Below are 7,513 nucleotides of genomic sequence, written 5' to 3' on the forward strand. Positions count from 1 at the left end.
GCTCTCAGAATACAGAATGCTTTCCAGTGATACGCTTGTATTAATATAGCAGATGTGCAGGGTTTTAGGAAAATTAAATAAGAAATAAATTTTGGGTGGAGTGATTTCTAGGGGAAAAATGATGGAAAACATTTCATTACAGAAAATAATTTTAGCAACAGCAGAAGGAACTGTTTGGGTTTTCTGATATAACTATTATCTTCTGTTCTGGGGCATATGAGGACAGCTTAGAATAGAGATAACTGTTTTTCAGCACAATTTGATTAAATGTTATATTAGGAAATTGCAAGGAAATTAAAAAGAACACAGTATAAAAAAAAATGTTATTTAACCAAAACATGTGACATGGCCCGTGGCTATTGGACATGCCAACAAAATGCTTGTAAACTGCAAACTGTAAAGGCAACTTTTTATGGGTAAGATCATGTGGACTGATGTAACAGGGCAAATGAGTAAAAAACAATAAATTACTCCTTAAATTTGTAATTTATCTTTAGCTTTTCCTTATTGCCTACTACATAACTATATTTCCTACATTTAAAGCGGTTGTCCACTTTAGACATTTATTTTTTTGTTAAAAGGGTCCCCTGACAATAGACTAAACAGAGGGTGACCCACTGTTTAGATCCCCAAAGATCGGCCGTAATCTGTGCAGAAACCAAGCAGCAAGTATTAAATTCCTCTGCAGCACCACTACAGGGTAAACGACGTATTACACAGCTCTTATTGAAACCAATGTGCTGTCCATGTAATTCACAAACATGTTGTGTCCTCCAGAGTGAAAGACACTTTTTGTAGAAGTTCACTCCTCTGGATAATAGACAAGGGTCTTAAATATGCCCCCCCCCCCCTACTCTATTAATAAGGAATTTCCTAATACGGTATTTGAAAATAGGTTTTCTAAACTGTACAACCCCTTTAACACTAGTGGATAAAAAAACAGCTCCATGATTTTGCCTCCTTATTGTAAATGAGGATATATAGTTTTCTAAAAGGAAATTCCCTGATTGGAAAACACAAACATTTTCTGTTCTGGAGCAATATTCTAAATCTAAAATATAGAGTAATAAAACTAAAGGCCGTATTACATGGGCCAATGATCGGGAAAACGAGCGTTCATTTGATCGCTCGTTCCCGATCAATACCCTGTGTAAACATGGCAACGATCAGCTGATGAACGCAAACGCTCGTTCAACAGGCTGATCTGCTCGTTTATAAGCATTAAAAATCATTGTTGTCGGCAGTGGTGTAGAAAGAGAGATGTGCTGTCAACATTTTTAAAATGTATGGGGACGAACTATTGAAGTAACGATCGCTCGTCCCCATACATAAGCAATCATTGCAATTAAGGAGCAAACAAGCACCAATCAATGAGCTGTCTTGTTGATCGGCGCTTGTTTTCACAGCCCATATCGCGTTATGTACTAGGACCTTAAGTGTTAATTAGGAACCATCGTTAATTGTATTCCGTTTTAAATAAGAAAGAGATAGGACAACAATAGCAGAAAGAAATTGGAATATATTACAATTAGTGATTCTATTAGAAAAGAAAGCTACTTGGCTGTCCTCTTCTCCTTCTAGGTTGCAAAATTTAAAGGATGCTTTTATAGATGTTTTTAAATTGGAATGGTCTAACACTTTGAGGATTAGAATGGCTGGAAAACAATAATTTGTAGAAGATAGGCTCACTTCTTACACAAAGTTTGTAATTAACAAAAAGGAGACGTGGGTCCCTCAAACTCTGGAGGACTTAACACATTCATTACACAACCCATTGATTTAATTGAGAACTGTGTAATACTTTGTTTCCCCTGTGGTAGCACTGCAGAGGAATTGAACACTTGTTGCTGGGTTCCTTCATAGTTTCCGGTTGATTGATGGGGTCCTCAATTTATCATCAGAGGTCTCTTCTAACAAAAAGGGATTGTCCAAAGGGGATAAGCCCTTTAAGTATTTTATGACTTTGGAATACATATCCATGACCTTGTATGGGTCATGCGAATCATTACAATATAGATAAATAATCAAGCATTGAGGTAGACTGATATTTCATTAAAATATTTCATGGTTGTGTTCATTTTTGCAGCTTAGCTCCATTAAAAGGAATGAGGCTTAGCTCATTCCTCATACCAGACCCAACCTATGAACTGGAGTGGCGCTGTTTCTTAAAATAAAATTTTTGTACTCTTACTCTTGGGTAATCCTTATGAATGGTGCATTGTCTAGCTTTGGTGTGAAATACGACATAAAGCTTCTGGATATATACGACCTGCCAAACTATAATGTCACTATTTGTTTAATTACTATTTTTGCACTGCCTCGTGCTGAAATTTACTAAGAGAACCAATATTTAACCAGCATCACAGGATATTTTACTTGTGAGAAAGTTTCTTAGAAATTGAATTCTTTGAAGTTGAATAAGTACTGAGGAATTCTAAGAACTCTTTGGATTTGCCATTCACGTATAGAAACAATAGTTCAGTGTAGAACCAGATTTGTGATTTCACATTATTCAAGTATAAACATGACCTGCGAATGTTTCCTTCAATAGCTGTGGATGTTTTTTAGTGGACTCATATAGAAAGTATGTTTACCTATCAACATCCTGATTTCAGAAATGTTTGATAACACCTGGAAGTATAATTATATTCAAAGCCTTGTTCTTGTAGGACACAAACTATTTATGCTAAACCCAACAGGAGAACATGGGGAAGCCTACTAGGTTAACATCTTAAATGTTATACCTATTTCTCAGAGATATTTCACATGTACTGTTTTATCTTCAGTATTGCACTAGGATACATTGAAGCCACCATTGCGTCCAGAGGCGTGGCTAGGTTCTCCTGCACCCGAGACAAAGATTCAGTTTGGCCTCTCCCCCGAACTTCTTTCCCGACATTTCCTTCCCCCTCGTCATGTTTGCTTTCTCTACCAATCAATGAGGTGTATTTTTTTTTTTCACATTTTTTTTATGCAGCTTAAGCACGAAACCATTTGGACATTTCACAAGCAATATAGTTATGTAAGGTAGTCAACATAACAATACATTAACAGAAAATAAATTAAAGTGGTCATTGCTGGACTAAAACAGATTGTATAACTGAGGCTAATGAGACTATATGGAGACATAATAAACAGCCTCCTTTTGTAGATGGCGCCACACATACCCCCTTGTAGATAGTGCCACACAGCCTCCTCTTGTAAATAGTGCCACAAAGCCCCCCTGTAGATAGTGACAAACAGCTCCATGTCGTAGATAGCGACACAGCCCCCCTAGTACTTAGAGACACACAGCCCCCAAACAAATAAAAAAACTTGTATTCACCTAGCCTCGTTCCTTTGACAAACGGAGCAGCGCCACAGCCTCCGCAAAAGCCTCTGAGATCCATTGACGTCATCGTGCCAGCCTGCGCAGGGATCCTGTCCCAGCGCCTTAGTGAATGGATCTAGCTCCTTGCTATGCCATAGTATTTAATTAATCCTATGAACACAGACAAAATTGAATGTGGCAGTCGCTTGGGGCCTGGATGCCTGGTGCAGGCGATGCCACCGGGAATGAGGGGGCATATTATGGGACAGGCGGCACAGCCACCTCACGCCGTGGGCCCCGTAGCAGCCGCTATTTTACATAGTTACATAGTTAGTACGGCTGAAAAAAGACACATGTCCATCAAGTTCAACCAAGGGAAGGGAAAAGGGAAGGAAAAATTTCTACACATAGGAGCTAATATTTTTTTGTTCTAGGAAATGATCTAACCCTTTTTTAAAGCCATCTACTGTCCCTGCTGTGACCAGCTCCTGCGGTAGACTATTCCATAGATTCACAGTTCTCACTGTAAAGAAGCCTTGTCGCCTCTGCAGCTTGAACCTTTTTTTCTCCAGACGGAGGGAGTGCCCCCTTGTTTTTTGAGGGGGTTTTACAAGGAACAGGATTTGACCATATTTTTTGTATGTGCCATTAATATATTTAAATAAGTTAATCATGTCCCCCCTTAGTCGTCTTTTTTCAAGGCTAAATAGGTTTAATTCTTTCAATCTTTCCTCATAACTTAAATTCTCCATGCCCCTAATTAGCTTCGTTGCTCTTCTTTGTATTTTTTCCAACTCCAGGGCATCCTTTCTATGAACTGGAGCCCAGAACTGGACTGCATATTCTAGATGAGGCCTCACTAATGCTTTGTAAAGTGGTAATATTACATCTCTGTCCCGCGAGTCCATGCCTCTTTTAATACACGACAATATCCTGCTGGCCTTTGAAGCAGCTGATTGACACTGCATGCTGTTATTGAGTTTATGATTTACAAGTACACCCAGATCCTTCTCAACAAGTGAATCCGCCAGTGTAGCTCCCCCTAGGACATATGATGCATGCAGGTTGTTGGTACCCAGATGCATAACTTTACATTTATCTACATTAAACTTCATCTGCCAAGTGGACGCCCAAACACTTAGTTTGTTTAAATCTGCCTGTAATTCATGAACATCTTCCATAGTCTGAACTATATTGCATAGCTTGGTGTCATCTGCAAAAATAGAAATAGTGCTATTAATCCCATCCTCTATATCATTAATAAATAAGTTGAATAGTAGGGGTCCCAGCACTGAACCCTGGGGTACACCACTTATAACCGGTGACCATTCAGAGTAGGAATCATTGACCACAACTCTCTGGATACGGTCCTTGAGCCAATTCTCAATCCAATTACAAACTATATTTTCTAAACCTATAGTCCGTAATTTACCCATTAGGCGTCTATGGGGGACAGTGTCAAATGCCTTTGCAAAGTCCAAAAACACTAAATCCACAGCGGCCCCTCTGTCTAGACTTCTGCTCACCTCTTCATAAAAACAGATTAGGTTAGTTTGACAACTTCTGTCCTTAGTAAAACCGTGCTGGCTGTCACTTATAATGCTATTTATTGTCACATACTCCTGTATATAGTCCCTCAATAGCCCCTCAAACATTTTCCCCACGATGGCTGTTAAGCTTACTGGTCTATAATTACCCGGGGAAGACATAGAGCCCTTTTTGAAAATAGGCACCACATTTGCCCTGCGCCAGTCCCTTGGCACTATACCAGTCACTAGAGATTCTCTGAATATTATGAAAAGGGGGACAGAAATAACTGGACTAAGCTCTTTAAGAACTCTAGGGTGTAACCCATCTGGTCCCGGGGCCTTGTGCACATTTATTTTATTTAATTTAGCTTGGACCATCTCTACATTCATCCAATTCAGTATATCAACTGATATATTAACAGCACTGGCACCGGCTACATCAGCTGCTCCTTCTTCAGTTGTATATACAGAGCTAAAGAACCCATTTAGTAACTCTGCCTTCTCTTGATCCCCTGTGATCAACTCCCCATTACCATTATCTAGGGGTCCCACATGTTCAGACCTGGGCTTTTTTGCATTTATATGCTTGAAGAATTTTTTGGGATTTGTTTTACTATCCTTGGCCACCTGCCTTTCAGCTATGGCTGCTAAAGAAGTAGTTCCACCACTTGCGGCAGCTGTACCAGTGGCCCCTGGTCATGTCCCGCCTGCCCCCCTCTAGCTACGCCACTGAATGAGTCTAATCTATAGGTATTTATATGAATTTCCCCTGCTCCCTGTACATGTTTGCATTGGCCACATACATCTTATCGTCAATAAGAACTGATGCTGGAATGTATTGTAAATTAACCCCAAAGGCTGTTAAACTCTAGCAGCAAATTATATGCTCCTGTGTCATTTTCAGATGTTGTCTTCTGCTGGTCCTCATGAGCAGAAAGGTTTACAAAAATATATAATATGCATTTACACTATATGGACAAAAGTATTGGGACACCTACACATTACACCTGCAGGTGGTTTTATGACATCCCATTCTAAATCCATAGGCAGTAAAATAGATTTAGTTCCCCTTTGCAGCTAAAACAGCTTCTTATTCTTCTGGGAAGACTTTCTACAAGATTTTGGAGTGTCTCTCTGACTTTTGTCCCAATCATCCAAGGGAGAATTTGTGAGGTCAGACACTAATGTTGGATGAGAGGTCCTGGCTCGCAATCTCTATTCTAGTTCATCCCAAAGGTGTTGGATGGGGTTGAGGTTAGGACTCTGTGCGGCCAGTCAAGTTCTTTTCACACCAAACTCATCCAACCATGTCTTTAAGGACCTTGCTTTGTGCACTAGAGCAATGTCACACTAGAATAGAATAGGGCTGAACCCCAAACTGGTACCACAAAATTAGAAGCTACAACTGTCAAAAATGTCTTAGTATGCTAAAGCATTAAGATTTCCCTTCACTGGAACTAAGAGACCTAGACCAACCCCTAAAAAACAACCCCATAGCATTATTCCTCCTCCACCAAACTTTACAGCTAGCACAATGCAATCAGGCAGGTAACGTTCCCCTGGCATTCACCAAACCCAGACTCCTCCATCAGACTGCCAGATAGAGAAGCGTGATTCATCACTCCACAGAACAGCTCCAGAGTCCAGTGGCGGCGTGCTTTACACCACTCCATCCGACGCTTGGTATTGCGATTGGTGATGTAAGGCTGGCATGCAGCTGCTCGGCCATAGAAACCTATGCCATGAAGCTCCCAGGACACAGTTTGTGCAGATGTGAATGTCAGAGGAGGTTTGGATCCATGCAATTCTTGAGACAGCAATATCAGCGACTTTTTCTGTACTATGCGCCTCATCATGCTCTCTAACCTTACATTGTCTGTGGTTCCTAAATCCCTACACTTTGCAATAATTCCACTTACAGTTGATCGTAGAATATCTAGGAGGGAAGACATTTAATAAACTGACATGCAACAGTGGCATGCTATTACAGTATCACACTCTAATTTAATGAGATCTTTACAATGACTAATTATTTCACAAATGTATGTAAAGGCGACTGCATGGCGCGGTGCTGTATTTTATATACCTGTGGCAATGGGACTGAATGAAACACCTGAATACAATGATTAAGAGGTGTGTCCCAATACTTTAGTCCATGTAGGGTATGTAGGCATACTGCATTATGAATGATTGCAAAATTGACGAACTGTTGCTCTCAAGGTTTTCGTTTTGGCCTCAGGATGATGGCACAATTAAAACCTCTTCTAAACTTGGTAGGACTTCCATCTGGCTAGGAGACCAACTTCTAGTGAGTAAAATGTTTGACAACTGATACATAAAAAGTAGTATTTTTTTAAATAGTTTTTATTACAGAGTGAACTTCCAGTTTTAAACAATTAATGCAGACAAACAGGGTCAGGGAGGATCTTGTCATCGGGTGAGAGGGTCGTATCTATAGTTAGAATAGGTGCTATTAATTATTACATTGTTACCTGTAAAAGCCAATTCACTTTCAGTAGAGCTCTTTATTTTTTACTTTGTCTTCCCGAACTTGTTTGCCTACCAGTTCCCTTGCCTTGTGCTCTGTTTGTTCGTTTATGTTTTAACCAACTGTTTATGTGCATTATGAAGTGGCTATAGTCGACTAGAAGACAAGCAGAGAGAAAATTAAGGT

This window comes from Rhinoderma darwinii, chromosome 2, assembly GCF_050947455.1.
Source record: "Rhinoderma darwinii isolate aRhiDar2 chromosome 2, aRhiDar2.hap1, whole genome shotgun sequence".
Lineage (NCBI taxonomy): Eukaryota > Metazoa > Chordata > Amphibia > Anura > Rhinodermatidae > Rhinoderma > Rhinoderma darwinii.